The sequence below is a fragment of the Schistocerca nitens genome, chromosome 10 (assembly GCF_023898315.1).
Source record: "Schistocerca nitens isolate TAMUIC-IGC-003100 chromosome 10, iqSchNite1.1, whole genome shotgun sequence".
Lineage (NCBI taxonomy): Eukaryota > Metazoa > Arthropoda > Insecta > Orthoptera > Acrididae > Schistocerca > Schistocerca nitens.
In genome coordinates this window covers 47,104,264-47,119,475 of record NC_064623.1, presented here as the reverse complement: position 1 = coordinate 47,119,475, position 15,212 = coordinate 47,104,264, and the positions used below count along the sequence as shown (strand labels likewise).

Genomic DNA, 15,212 nt, shown 5'->3' with positions numbered 1-15,212 from the left:
TATTCGGCTTCGCACTGATTGAGAGAGTTGTTGAATGTCCGACTGAGAGATATCTTGTCACATTCTGTTCAGTTGGCGCGTTAGGTCGTCAAAATCCCGACGTGACTGGAGGGCTTTCCCCTTAACAGTCCTAACGTTCTCAGTTGGGGAGAGATCCGCTGACCTTGCTTGCCAAGGTAGGGTTTGGCAAGCACGATGGCAAGCAGTATAAACTCTCGCCGTGTGTGGGTGTCATTATCTTGCTGAAGTGTAAGCGAAGACGGCTTGCCATAAAGGGCAATAAAAAGCTGCGTAGACTATCGTCTAAAAGTAGACAATGTCGAAAAATAAAAGAAGGTTTACCCCAAACACGTTAGTAGTTTTTATTTGTGCACGGACTTGTCAAACGCCCCTCGTAGTGTGATGTCACAAGTTTGTTGTGGGGCCCTTATTTCTCGTGGTCCCCCATGCTTAACAAGTGACATAGACCAACGCTACTCAAGCGGATTCGCCTCTCGGATGCAGTGCTCTCTGTTGCGTATCGATTCGGAGTGTCGCTGGCTGGGTCCCGCGAACAGCTGGGGGTGGCCTGGTCTGCCCTGCTGTGCAGTCACAGGGAGGCGGGCGCGGGCAAGAACCTGCGTGGGCGGCGGGCAGTAGAGCGCCGCCCCCGCCGCCCACGCACTCGGCTTTCGCCTGCAATGCGGCGCCGGACGTCACTGGCTTTGAGGCAGTGGAGCTCCCTGGGCCGGCATCTCCGAGTTAACCCACCGCCCAATCTCTCAAAAGTGGGGACCATCCGAAGACGTCTCCGATGTTCGCGGGTATCCGCAGTAATTGGCCCTAGTATAACGAAATGCTGGTTGATCGGAAGATCACACTCATAAAAAAATATCCAAGTGTTGGGGTCGCGCAAAAACGTGGAAACGCCGCGAGAAATCTATGCTCGAACATAAACACAGATGGTAGCCGAAATTGCATCTGTCGCGAAAGCGACCTATGCAGTGGTCTCAGTAGGTTGCAAGTGTTATCTTTTTTTTTTTCTTTTTTTTCCAAACACTTAATTTTTGACAGAATTTTGTAAATAAATGAACATAAAAACAAAACAACTCAGGATATTTTAATTATTCTAGTTCCATATGTGTTGAATCTCACACTTGGCATGCTGTAAAAATTTCATATCTCTACCATCAGCACTTTTCTAGAAAACGGGCCATTCATTGCAAAAAATGTAGTTCAGAGATATTCAGGTTTGAAACTTTTTTTATTAGAAATTCTTGTACAGACGGACATTTATGCACTAGAATTGCCCGGGCCCATAGTCTGTGTCTTCTCCAGTGTCGCAACAGCCCAGTGCTTGCCTCTGCCTTTTCTTTCTTGCTTCTTTTGTCATTTGCTGAGTAGCTAACTCCGCTTCACGTACACGAACCTCATGCAGTTCCCGCAATCCTTTAGCTATGTTCTGTCCAAATCTTAACCCTAACTTCTCCAGAACCTTACGTCTTTCATAGTTCTCAACATTAAAAATTATTACACCGTCAGACACTGCTAACTTGACAGTCATGAAGCCAACAAATACACGGCACCACACAACATTATTGAAGGATTCATTCACATTATGGGTCTTCCCATATAAACACTTCTTTAGTAGCTCAAGAAAATCTCTGTAAATAAGTTTGATTGCCTCAATTACTGTCAAAGGAAGAGAATGTTTATGTGTAAATTGATGCAGGGTGCCAGAAAATTCAGTTTGCCTATATTTACATCAAGTTTTTGGTGGAGGTGGACACAAAGCATGACATGGATTTTCATCGGTTGATATTCGATGAAAGAAAGTGCTCCACACAGCTCTTTTCATCTTCTCTAAATTGTCACAGTTATCTCTACATCTACATCTACATTTATACTCCGCAAGCCACCCAACGGTGTGTGGCGGAGGGCACTTTACGTGCCACTGTCATTACCTCGCTTTCCTGTTCCAGTCGCGTATGGTTCGCGGGAAGAACGACTGTCTGAAAGCCTCCGTGCGCGCTCTAATCTCTCTAATTTTACATTCGTGATCTCCTCGGGAGGTATAAGTAGGGGGAAGCAATATATTCGATATCTCATCCAGAAACGCACCCTCTCGAAACCTGGCGAGCAAGCTACACCGCGATGCAGAGCGCCTCTCTTGCAGAGTCTGCCACTTGAGTTTGTTAAACATCTCCGTAACGCTATCACGGTTACCAAATAACCCTGTGACGAAACGCGCCGCTCTTCTTTGGATCTTCTCTATCTCCTCCGTCAACCCGATCTGGTACGGATCCCACACTGATGAGCAATACTCAAGTATAGGTCGAACGAGTGTTTTGTAAGCCACCTCCTTTGTTGATGGACTACATTTTCTAAGCACTCTCCCAATGAATCTCAACCTGGTACCCGCCTTACCAACAATTAATTTTATATGATCATTCCACTTCAAATCGTTCCGCACGCATACTCCCAGATGTTTTACAGAAGTAACTGCTATCAGTGTTTGTTCCGCTATCATATAATCATACAATAAAGGATCCTTCTTTCTATGTATTCGCAATACATTACATTTGTCTATGTTAAGGGTCAGTTGCCACACCCTGCACCAAGTGCCTATCCGCTGCAGATCCTCCTGCATTTCGATACAATTTTCTAATGCTGCAACTTCTCTGTATACTACAGCATCATCCGCGAAAAGCCGCATGGGACTTCCGACACTATCTACTAGGTCATTTATATATATTGTGAAAAGCAATGATCCCATAACACTCCCCTGTGGCACGCCAGAGGTTACTTTAACGTCTGTTGTAGACGTCTCTCCATTGATAACAACATGCTGTGTTCTGTTTGCTGAAAACTCTTCAATCCAGCCACACAGCTGGTATGATATTCCGTAGGCTCTTACTTTGTTTATCAGGCGACAGTGCGGAACTGTATCGAACGCCTTCCGGAAGTCAAGAAAAATAGCATCTACCTGGGAGCCTGTATCTAATATTTTCTGGGTCTCACGAACAAATAAAGCGAGTTGGGTCTCACACGATCGCTGTTTCCGGAATCCATGTTGATTCCTACATAGTAGATTCTGGGTTTCCAAAAACGACATGATACTCGAGCAAAAGACGTGTTCTAAAATTCTACAACAATCTCTAATGGCCTTCCCATAATATTCCAGTACTTCATCAATAACTTTGTCCGTTAGTATCCCAGCACTTTTATTGTCTTGCCATCAGAAAGTTTTTTGTTACCCAGCTAGTTTTTAGGTTTATTCGTAATGTTAATTTCTGAGACGTAGCAGTAGGCACAAAACAAAGCAATTCACAGCTCAAATGGTTCAAATGGCTCTGAGCACTATGGGACTTAACATCTGAGGTCATCAGTCCCCTAGACTTAGAACTAGTTAAACCTAACTAACATAAGGAGTTCACACACATCCATGCCCGAGGCAGGATTCGAACCTGCGACCGTAGCAGCAGTGCGGTTCCGGACTGAAGCGCCTAGAACCGCTCGGCCACAGGGGCCGGCTTGCAAGTGTTAGCCATGGGCAGGACGGCATTCTGTGTTGTTGTGAGTGCATTATGTCGGAGTTAAGTGAATTGGAATGTTGTGCTCGGTTCTGCCATTACCAAAGTAGCCGAAAAGTTGGGTTTCAAGAGCCTCCAGATTGAAGATCTATACCATATGTAGGTAAAGCGAAAAAATATTATCCGCCAAAGCTGTCGGCACACGGACCGTACATTCGAGCGTTGAGTGTGCCGAGTTTCTGACGTCATAGCGTGGAATAGCGCGTTGGGAAGTTCTCCCGAACGTGAAAAGCAATATGTAGCATGTCAGCTATTCTGAACGTGCGTCTGAACGTTGATCAGTGAGATGGCAGAACGCCGCCTACGTCACTTGCACGCTATATCCTTTCGGTGCACAGTTGTTAGGCCCCGTATTGGCATTCAGCTGAAGCTCGTATGTGTATATATCGTCTCTGAGCACCAGGAATCTGAGGAGCTGTCGAAAACACGCCGTTAATTATATGATTCGTTGTAATAAAATGACGAGGAACGTCATATTCGTTGTAAAAGGATTACTGTAACTTGCGTATTATGAGAGTATGCCATTTGGAGACAACGGCATGCTGATGATCCATTAAATACGCGTTGTTCGTGGTACAGGTTGTCTTAATTAAATTTCAGTCAGTAAAATAGCTACCATTAAAGCTTTCAGGACAGTGTGAAAAGCTAGATAAGATCATCGAAGGTTCGTGGTTCAAAAATGGTTTAAATGGCTCTAAGCACTATGGAACTTAAAATATGAGGTCATCAGTCTCCTAGACTTGGAACTACGTAATCCTAACTAACCTAAAGACATCACACACATCCATGCCCGAGGCAGGATTCGAACCTGCGACCGTAGCAGCCGCGTGGTTCCGGACTGAAGCGCTTAGAACAGCTCGGCCACAGCGGTCGGCGAAGGTTCGTGGTCAGCGTAATGAATAGCTTCATAGGTTAGTTACAAAGTTTGTGATATGTTCGTGGTTCGCATCCCACTGCATAAAATATTTTTTCTAACCTTCACGTTTTAATAGATTCTGATACTTCCTTATTAATTTAATATAAATATATACACTCCTAAAAATTGAAATAAGAACACCGTGAATTCATTGTCCCAGGAAGGGGAAACTTTATTGACACATTCCTGGGGTCAGATACATCACATGATCACACTGACAGAACCACAGGCACATAGACACAGGCAACAGAGCATGCACAATGTCGGCACTAGTACAGTGTATATCCACCTTTCGCAGCAATGCAGGCTGCTATTCTCCCACGGAGACGATCGTAGAGATGCTGGATGTAGTCCTGTGGAACGGCTTGCCATGCCATTTCCACCTGGCGCCTCAGTTGGACCAGCGTTCGTGCTGGACGTGCAGACCACGTGAGACAACGCTTCATCCAGTCCCAAACATGCTCAATGGGGGACAGATCCGGAGATCTTGCTGGCCAGGGTAGTTGACTTACACCTTCTAGAGCACGTTGGGTGGCACGGGATACATGCGGACGTGCATTGTCCTGTTGGAACAGCAAGTTCCCTTGCCGGTCTAGGAATGGTAGAACGATGGGTTCGATGACGGTTTGGATGTACCGTGCACTATTCAGTGTCCCCTCGACGATCACCAGTGGTGTACGGCCAGTGTAGGAGATCGCTCCCCACACCATGATGCCGGGTGTTGGCCCTGTGTGCCTCGGTCGTATGCAGTCCTGATTGTGGCGGTCACCTGCACGGCGCCAAACACGCATACGACCATCATTGGCACCAAGGCAGAAGCGACTCTCATCGCTGAAGACGACACGTCTCCATTCGTCCCTCCATTCACGCCTGTCGCGACACCACTGGAGGCGGGCTGCACGATGTTGGGGCGTGAGCGGAAGACGGCCTAACGGTGTGCGGGACCGTAGCCCAGCTTCATGGAGACGGTTGCGAATGGTCCTCGCCGATACCCCAGGAGCAACAGTGTCCCTAATTTGCTGGGAAGTGGCGGTGCGGTCCCCTACGGCACTGCGTAGGATCCTACGGTCTTGGCGTGCATCCGTGCGTCGCTGCGGTCCGGTCCCAGGTCGACGGGCACGTGCACCTTCCGCCGACCACTGGCGACAACATCGATGTACTGTGGAGACCTCACGCCCCACGTGTTGAGCAATTCGGCGGTACGTCCACCCGGCCTCCCGCATGCCCACTATACGCCCTCGCTCAAAGTCCGTCAACTGCACATACGGTTCACGTCCACGCTGTCGCGGCATGCTACCAGTGTTAAAGACTGCTATGGAGCTCCGTATGCCACGGCAAACTGGCTGACACTGACGGCGGCGGTGCACAAATGCTGCGCAGCTAGCGCCATTCGACGGCCAACACCGCGGTTCCTGGTGTGTCCGCTGTGCCGTGCGTGTGATCATTGCTTGTACAGCCCTCTCGCAGTGTCCGGAGCAAGTATGGTGGGTCTGACACACCGGTGTCAATGTGTTCTTTTTTCCATTTCCAGGAGTGTACTATAGTATTCGAAGTTTTTATTTGTGTATAATACAGACAGGGCAAACTGACCAGCATATGCACAAGGGGGAAAGTACGTTTTAATAGAGCTAATATAGGAATTTTGCGCCCGTGGATTTCGAAAACAGTGTGATTTACGAGCCAGATACTGCCGACAACTGCCGCTGGAGCGCGTTGCGATCGCGTGTACGACGTTGGGGTCCACGTACCGTATGCAGAAGTCGCATCGTTTCTGAACGTTCAGCAGCACGTTGAAATCGGCACGCTCAACGTTCACGTTCGACAACTTAAAGTATCGAAATTCCAAGCGTAAAACATCCGTTTCGGGCAACGGCCTTGCCGCAGTGGATACATCGGTTCCCATGAGATCACCGCAGTTAAGCGCTGTCGGGCGTGGTCGGCACTTGGATGGGTGACCGTCCGGGTCGCCATGCGCTGTTGCCATTTTTCGGGCTGCACTCAGCCTCGTGTTGCCAACTGAGGAGCTACTCGACCGAATAGTGGCGGCTCCAGTCAAAGAAAACCACGATAACGACCGGGAGAGCGGTGTGCTGACCCCACGCCCCTCTTATCCGCTTCCTCCACCGAGGATGACACGGCGGTCGGATGGTCCCGGTAGGCCACTCGTGGCCTGAAGACGGAGTGCCAACTGAGTGTTTGACGTAGTATCTCCTGAAGTATGCGCCGTTCCGTGATATTACGTTCCAGGGACATTCAGTGGTCTGTGTGGATATTGTCTGCGATATGTGTTGCGAAGTAAGACGTTATGCCTGATGATGTAGTTTTACTGCACCAACGGTGAAAATAAAACTTTTTTCCTCGGGTGAGGGGCAGAGATCAGCGAGAAAGACGTTTGAAATTATTAAAATCACTCCACTTCGTAATTACCGCGTTGGCACAGGTACAGCAACAGTAATAGATCTTTATATACAGAAAAAAACAGCCTTGGTTGCACAAGATAGGTTTATTCAACCTCAACATGTGACGCGTTTCGCCTGTTCTAGGCATCAGCAGGCAATCGAATAAAAACTCGTGCTAAACGTGACAGAGGCGTCGAACGAAATTGAAAGTCCTATAGAATCGGGAGTTGACAGCCAGATAGCCACAGTCGATGCTTCATTACATCTTACTTACTTACCTACTTACTTACTTACTGGTCATACCGGACTCGAGAGTCCATTACCGCAGCAACGTATTTTCGCCATCTGTCCCTGTCTCGGGCTATTTCCTCCCATTCACATTCAATACCTAGGCTCCTCAAATCAGCCTTCACATTGTCCTCCCATCTACGCCTCGGTCTCCCCACAGGACGTTTTCCCTCTATGTGCCCTACCAGTACTCTGCGCGCTGCCCTGCCCTCATCCATTCGAGCTACGGGACCTACCTATCGCAGCCTACGTGATTTAATAATACTGATTATGTCAGGGCTTGAATAGAGTTCGTGAACCTCTTCGTTGTTTTCGCCACTTTCCACTAATGTCATCCCTTTTTGCTCCGAAAATTTTCCTCAAAATTTTGTTTTCTAATACTCGAAACGGCATTTCATTTTGCACAGTGAGAGACCAAGTCTCACACCGAAATAGCAAACTGGTAGAATAATAGTTTTGTATATTCTAATCTTTAAATTCCTAGACAATATCCGTGATGAAAGTAATCTATTCAGTGAGAAGTAGCACGCATTTCCCGTCCGTAATCTCTTCTTCAGTTCGGATTCAATCTCATTTCTCGAAGTGATGTCCACACCTAGATACTTAAATGTGTTCACTTTTTCAAATTGCAAGTCTCCAATTGGAATTGTGAAGTAAATAACTCCTAAAGTCAGTGGCGAAAATGACGTCCTTTAAATAATTCTACATGAATGTGAAACACAACCATGAGAAGTTAATCACTTAATGAGATTTTTTTATAATTTACAGTCGCATACTTCAGAAATCAATTCTCAAATTGACAAAAATGAGTTGTGTGGTCAAGCGTACCTTCTCGCCCATATTTTTTCTGCTACACCACTTTCCGTCCATTCACGTACCGATTTAAACCTCTCCACCTTCTGAATTTCCACTCTTTCTATTATCAAGCATCTAGGAGCTGCACTTGTAGTTTACATGAAAATACGAGACGTATTCCGGCAGTAAGTTCCGATCGGTCGCGAAATGGAAACCACGGTGAAGATCAAAAGTATTTTATTTGCAATAGTTGGCTACACCTTGCAGGAACGTCTCTACATGTCGCCGCTCCGTCTGGGACATTTGTCGTAGCGTTGTACCAACTTTCCAATAGCCTCGTCACAGAAGGCAGCAGGCTACACTTTTCGTCGATGCTCTACACTGATATGCAGTAACATCAGACGACTGTGAAGCTCTGTACATGGTGAAATTATTATGTCAGATGTTGCCAATGCTAGCATTCTGCACATAAATCGCTACAAATCAATCATTCATCATCATTGATTTATAGAGATTTATGTGTAGGATGTTAACATTGGCAGCATTTGACCTAATTTACATTTCACTTTGTACAGTTCTTCCCACTCGTCTCATTATACCGTATTTCTACAGTGAAAAAGCTTATTTTTTACGATGACGTATATACATGTCGGAGGATTTTGAAGTTTGGCATGTACTAAAGCAAAATCTTTTGCAGTACCACTTGAAAATGGCATCAAGGTCGAAATTGCCATTTTCTGTCTTACTCACTGGTCATACCGGACTCGAGAGTCCATTACCGCAGCAACGTATTTTCGCCACCTGTCCCTGTCTTGGGCTACTTCCTCCCATTCACCTTCAATACCTAGGCTCCTCAAATCAGCCTTCACATTGTCCTCCCACCTACGCCTCGGTCTCCCCACAGGACGTTTTCCCTCTATGTGCCCTACCAGTACTCTGCGCGCTGCCCTGCCCTCATCCATTCGAGCTACGTGACCCGCCCATCGCAGCCTACGTGATTTAATGATACTGATTATGTCAGGGCTTGAATAGAGTTCGTGAACCTCTTCGTTATGCAGGTTTCGCCAATCTCCGCTAATGGCATCCCTTTTTGCTCCGAAAATTTTCCTCAAAACTTTGTTTTCAAATACTCGAAACGGCTTTTCATTTTGCACAGTGAGAGACCAGGTCTCACACCCATACGGCATAACTGGTAGAATAATAGTTTTGTATATTCTAATCTTTAAATTCCTAGACAATATCCGTGATGAAAGTAATCTATTCAGTGAGAAGTAGCACGCATTTTCCGCCCGTAATCTCTTCTTCAGTTCGGATTCAATCTCATTTCTTGAAGTGATGTCCACGCCTAGATACTTAAATGTGGTCACTTTTTCAAACTGCATGTCTCCAACTCTTAACATTTCCTGATCTACTGCTGTTGCCATTCCAGTAGTAACCAGGTATTTACTTTTGTCTTCACTTATCCTTAGACCTACATCTTCACTAGCCTTGATTAACGCATTCGCATGTGCTGTTACAGATTCTTTCCTATTGTTAATGATGTTTAGATCATCTGCATGCCCTAATATCTTAATATTTCCATTTAACTCCACACCCTCTAAATTATCTGCTGCCATTCGTACAATATATTCTAGGACTAAATTAAAAAGTAGCGGAGACAGGGCATCTCCCTGCTTAAGTCCGTTCTTTATTACATATTCTTCTGACTCCAATTTCCCCACGCGTACTCTACCTTTTGTGTTTTTCAAACTCGCTTCTATAAGTCTAACATACTTCTTTGGTATTCCAAGTTCCAAAAGAATTCTGTACAATTTTGACTGCAATACTGAATCATATGCTTTTGTAAAATCTATGAAAAGATTATGAACTGGTTTATTGTATTCCCATTTCTTTTCCAGAATTTGACGCAGGGTGAATATTTGGTCTATAGTTGATCTGTTCCTCCGAAAGCCGGCTTGGTAATCCCAACACAATTTCATCCGCATATGGCGTAAGCCTGCTTAGCAGAATATTTGAGAAAATTTTGGAACATACTGGTAATAGCGATATCCCTCTATAATTACTACAATCCATTTTGTCACCTTTCTTAAAAATTGGGATCAGAATCGAATCCCGCCACTCTTCAGGTACCATCTCTTAGTTCCATACTTTAGTTATCACTTTGTGAACTACTTCCACCAATTTCTGTATCCCACTTTTAACTAATTTTGCAGTTATGCAATCTGATCCTGGTGCTTTATGGTTTTTCAATTTGTTGATTGCATCCCTTACTTCCTTTAACGTTGGCTCAGGTATCTGGGTTTCTGCTATACGTATTTCGTACACCTGCTCATTTCCAGCTTCGTGGTGTACATTTCATAGATGCTCAAAATACGCCCTCCATTTACTTAATATAGCACTGGGGTCTGTCAGTATTCCCCCAGCATCCCCTCGAAGTGCATTTGTCCTAGCCTTGAAGCCCTTCCTATACCCATTTATGTCTAGGTAAAGTTCCCTAATGTTTTTTGTTTTAATGTTTGTTTCCATTTTTGTAATTTGATTGTTCAAATAATCCCTCTTCTTTGCCCGTAGCCTACGACCAACTTCCCTTCTCAAGTTCAAGAACTCCTCTCGTTTTCTGTCTGCCATGCTTCATTACATCACCTATGAAATTCTTCCTGCTTGTATTCGAGGCGTCAGACGTGATTAAAAAGTCCCAAAGAACTAGGGGGAAACAGCCAGATAGTCACTGTCAACGCTTTTTTATGTCAACCGTGAAGAAACAGATCAAATTTGTGTTCGTGGATCTCTGTCACACACTTTGAGGTTAGCACCGCCATTTCCTTCATTACGAGCACAAAAAACCCAACGTGACACTTTACTGATGTCGATTCGATCATCACCGTACACAGCTTTCATTATTCTATGCATTTCAATTGCAGGCAAGTTTCCTGCGGTTAGAAACTTGAATACACCGAGCTGATTCTCATCACTGACATACACTGAAGAGTCAAAACTTAATAACCACCTTGAGAGGTGGCATGAGCCCCCTCTCATATTTCTATCTTACGATTCTCCTCTCTAATTGCATGCGGTGGAAAGTTGCTATTCCTTCATACGCGGACTTCCCACGCAGCGTTTCTCGTCACCCAGGTGGTCCAGTGACAGGCGGGGTCCACTGATCTCGAGAGGGTTACGCCGACGGGTGTGAGGCAATCGAGTGAATGCTTTCCAGACGCCGGCATTGTCAAGAGACACGCCCGCCGGGGCCTGAAGTAGCGGCTGGGCTAGAGGTTCCGTTACTTCGCAGAAACTTAGCGAAAACACTTTCTGGCGGGTTACCAGCGAGGCGTGGGAATGACTTGTGTACCCAGGCAGTTGTGGCGGGAAAATTCCCGCGCTTTCTGCAAAATAGTAACTGTGATTGGCTTGCTCAGGGCATAGCTCCGTGACGTAGCAAAAATCAGTGCAGAAATTGGCGCCAAGTATCTCCATTGGTGGAATGGTAGTGCTCCGGCAATGGAGTGGAATTTTCCGCCGGTTTTCGAGTTGCTGATTGGAACGTTTAACCACGGCCACTGTCGTGGGGTCGGGAATGTTGTGTGTTCGGCCTGTACGGGTGCTCTAGGTAGTCGGCTCTCGCCTTTCGGTCGAGGCCGTCGAAGCAACCAGCCATCGCCTCCGGTACGCCAGATCGTGTTCTTGCAGTTAAGAAGACAGTTTGGTAGTGTATGTCCGCAGCACCAGCAGATAGGGATTTTCTTAGGTGATAATCAGAGCTCAGCAGAGCGCGCCTGTTCGTCTTTTTCTAACTTTGTTCTGTCTTGAGTAGCAGCAATTAATGTTGGGTTAGCTGTGTGTCTCACTTAAGATTTGAGTGGCAAGGAATTGGCTCCACATACCACTTCGTCTTAAACCTCACAATCTAGTTTAGGGACAACTTCATCTTTACAGTGTTTGTATGAGTCTCCAATTTGAGCCAATTTGATGTACTGTAAATGTTTCATGTGTTTTTGTTTATTATTTTGTGTTTAGTCTTAATAAATCATATTGTTATTTTGGACAGAACTTTCATTCTGTTAATCGGTAGAGCAACCCATCATTTCTCACTACGTTAATGAAACCTTCCTTTATTTAACTTATTTATCAAATTAAATTATTGCAGGTGCCAAACTCTTTTCTACTCCACTTGCAGGGTTGATTACAGTCAGTTCGCGTATATTTTTTAATCCATGTGCAACAGCAAAAGTCGGAGTTAGAATAGGGGGGCCTTAGAGCATCATTTACATATGTAGATTCTAGAAGAATTTAGTGATAAATACACTGCTGGCCTCGGCACCTCGCAACCTCTTTAATAGCGTGTTGTTCTACTTTTCAAACACTATACAACAGAGATTCTGCTTGGTATGGATTTACAAATCCTTGACAGGATTCCTAAAGTAAGTGGCACCAGATGTCTACGCAAAGGTCAAGTAATTCTCACAAATTACGGGATAATGGTTTACAGGCACGCAGCTGGCGTCCGATGTGCGTTTCAGTGGGTACAGATCAGGGACATTGCTGGCCAAGACATCAATGTGAGTTCACTACAGTGCCTCTCAAACCTTGCATCATGGAGAGTTATCCTGCTGGAAGATGCCATGCTGTAGCGTGAGACTTAAAGCATGCAGCGATGCACGTGGTCCGCAGTAGTGTTCACGCAGTTCACTGTCGTCATAATGCCTTCGAGTACCACCACAGGTCCCCTGGAAGCCCAACTCATTGTACCCCACAGCATAATTCTGCCCTCGTCGGCTTGCCGCTGTGGAGTGGTGCGTGTTTTGTGCAGCCATTCACCTGGACGGCAGCGTGTAAGGACCCAACCACCGACCTGGTGTACCAAGAAATGCGATTCATTGGACAGGCGACATGTTTCTATTCATCCACGGTGAACACTCAGTGATGCTGTGCCCACTGCATTCTACATCTACATCTACATCTACATCCATACTCCGCAAGCCACCTGACGGTGTGTGGCGGAGGGTACCTTGAGTACCTCTATGGGTTCTCCCTTCTATTCCAGTCTCGTATTGTTCGTGGAAAGAATGATTGTCGGTATGCCTCTGTGTGGGCTCTAATCTCTCTGATTTTATCCACATGGTCTCTTCGCGAGTTATAGGTAGGAGGGAGCAATATGCTGCTTGACTCCTCGGTGAATGTATGTTCTCGAAACTTCAACAAATGCCCGTACCAAGCTACTGAGCGTCTCTCCCGCAGAGTCTTCCACTGGAGTTTATCTATCATCTCCGTAACGCTTTCGCGATTTCTAAATTATCCTGTAACGAAGCACGCTCTCCGTTGGATCTTCTCTCTCTCTTCTATCAACCCTATATGGTCCGGATCCCACACTGCTGAGCAGTATTCAAGCAGTGAGCGAACTATCATACTGTAACCTACTTCCTTTGTTTTCGGATTGCATTTGCTTAGGATTCTTCCAATGAATCTCAGTCTGGCATCTGCTTTACCGACGATCAACTTTATATGATCATTCCATTTTAAATCACTCTTAATGCGTACTCCCAGATAATTTATGGAATTAACTGCTGCGAGACCGCTACGGTCGCAGGTACGAATCCTGCCTCGGGCATGGATGTGTGTGGTGTACTTAGGTTAGTTAGGTTTAAGTAGTTCTAAGTTCTAGGGGACTGATGACCTTAGATGTTAAGTCCCATAGTGCTCAGAGCCAATTAACTGCTTCCAGTTGCTGACCTGCTATATTGTAGTTAAATGATAAGGGATCTATCTTTCTATGTATTCGCAGCACGTTACACTTGTCTACATTGAGATTCAGTTGCCATTCCCTGCACCATGCGTCAGTTCGCTGCAGATCCTCCTGCATTTCAGTACAATTTTCCATTGTTACAACCTCTCGATATACCACAGCATCATCCGCAAAAAGCCTCAGTGAACTTCCGATGTCATCCACAAGGTCATTTATGTATATTTTGAATAACAACGGTCCTACATCGCTCCACAGCGGGACACCTGAAATCACACTTGCTTCGGAAGACTTCTCTCCATTGAGAATGACATGCTGCGTTCTGTTATCTAGGAACTCTTCAATCCAGTCACTCAATTGGTCTGATAGTCCATATGCTGTTACTTTGTTCATTAAACGACTGTGGGGAACTGTATCGAACGCCTTGCGGAGCTGGGTTTCACACGATCGTCTTTTTGAAACCCATGCTGACTCCTACAGAGTAGATTTCTAGTCTCCAGAAACTGACGATGTAGTTGTGTCTACACTGGAGCACTTAAGAGTCCATGTCGAACAATGGCGTTTGAACGGTGTGCTCCGAAACACATGTGCCTGCACCGGCATTGTACTGTGTCGTCACATCTGCCACAGATCGCTGTCTATCCTCGATCACTCAGTGAGGATCCCCCGACCTCTTCGCTTTCTGATGAGACGTGGTTGTCCAATACCATACGGCCAGTCGTTATTTCACCATTCCTAACCACTCTAGGTGCTCACGACAGCAATACGCCAACAGGCGACCAATTTCGCCTGTTTCGGAGATTCTCGTTTCCAGTCAGCACTGAAAGACCTGAGTCGAAACAAGGCCCGCGGAGTAGACAACATTCCATTAGAACTACTGACAGCCTTGGGAGAGCCAGTCCTGACAAAACTCTACCATCTGTGAGCAAGATGTATGAGACAGGCGAAATTCCCTCAGACTTCAAGGAGAATATAATTATTCCAATCCCAAAGAAAGCAGGTGTCGACAGATGTGAAAATTACCGAACTATCAGTTTAATAAGTCACAGCTGCAAAATACTAACGCGAATTCTTTACAGACGAATGGAAAAACTGATAGAAGCCGACCTCGGGGAAGAGCATTTTGGATTCCGTAGAAATGTTGGAGCACGTGAGGCAATACTGACTCTACGACTTACCTTAGAGGAAATATTAAGGAAAGACAAACCTATGTTTCTAGCATTTGTAGACTTAGAGAAAGCTTTTGACAATGTTGACTGGAATACTCTCTTTCAAATTCTGAAGGTGGCAGGGGTAAAATACAGGGAGCGAAAAGCTATTTACAATTTGTACAGAAACCAGATGGCAGTAATAAGAGTCGAGGGGCATGAAAGGGAAGCAGTGGTTGGGAAGGGAGTGAGACAGGGTTGTAGCCTGTCCCCGATGTTATTGAATCTGTATATTGAGCAAGCAATAAAGGAAACAAAGGAAATATTCGGAGTAGGTATTAAAATCCAGGGAGAAGA

General features: G+C 45.6%; 1 protein-coding gene and 1 pseudogene across 1 annotated transcript in view; both read left to right on the top strand.

Annotated features, from left to right (window-relative positions):
* LOC126210054 (RAC serine/threonine-protein kinase) overlaps positions 1-15,212 on the top strand; it is a 708,536-nt gene that overhangs the window by 178,822 nt on the left and 514,502 nt on the right. The window lies entirely within an intron of this gene.
* Positions 6,354-6,471, top strand: LOC126210750 (5S ribosomal RNA; annotated as a pseudogene).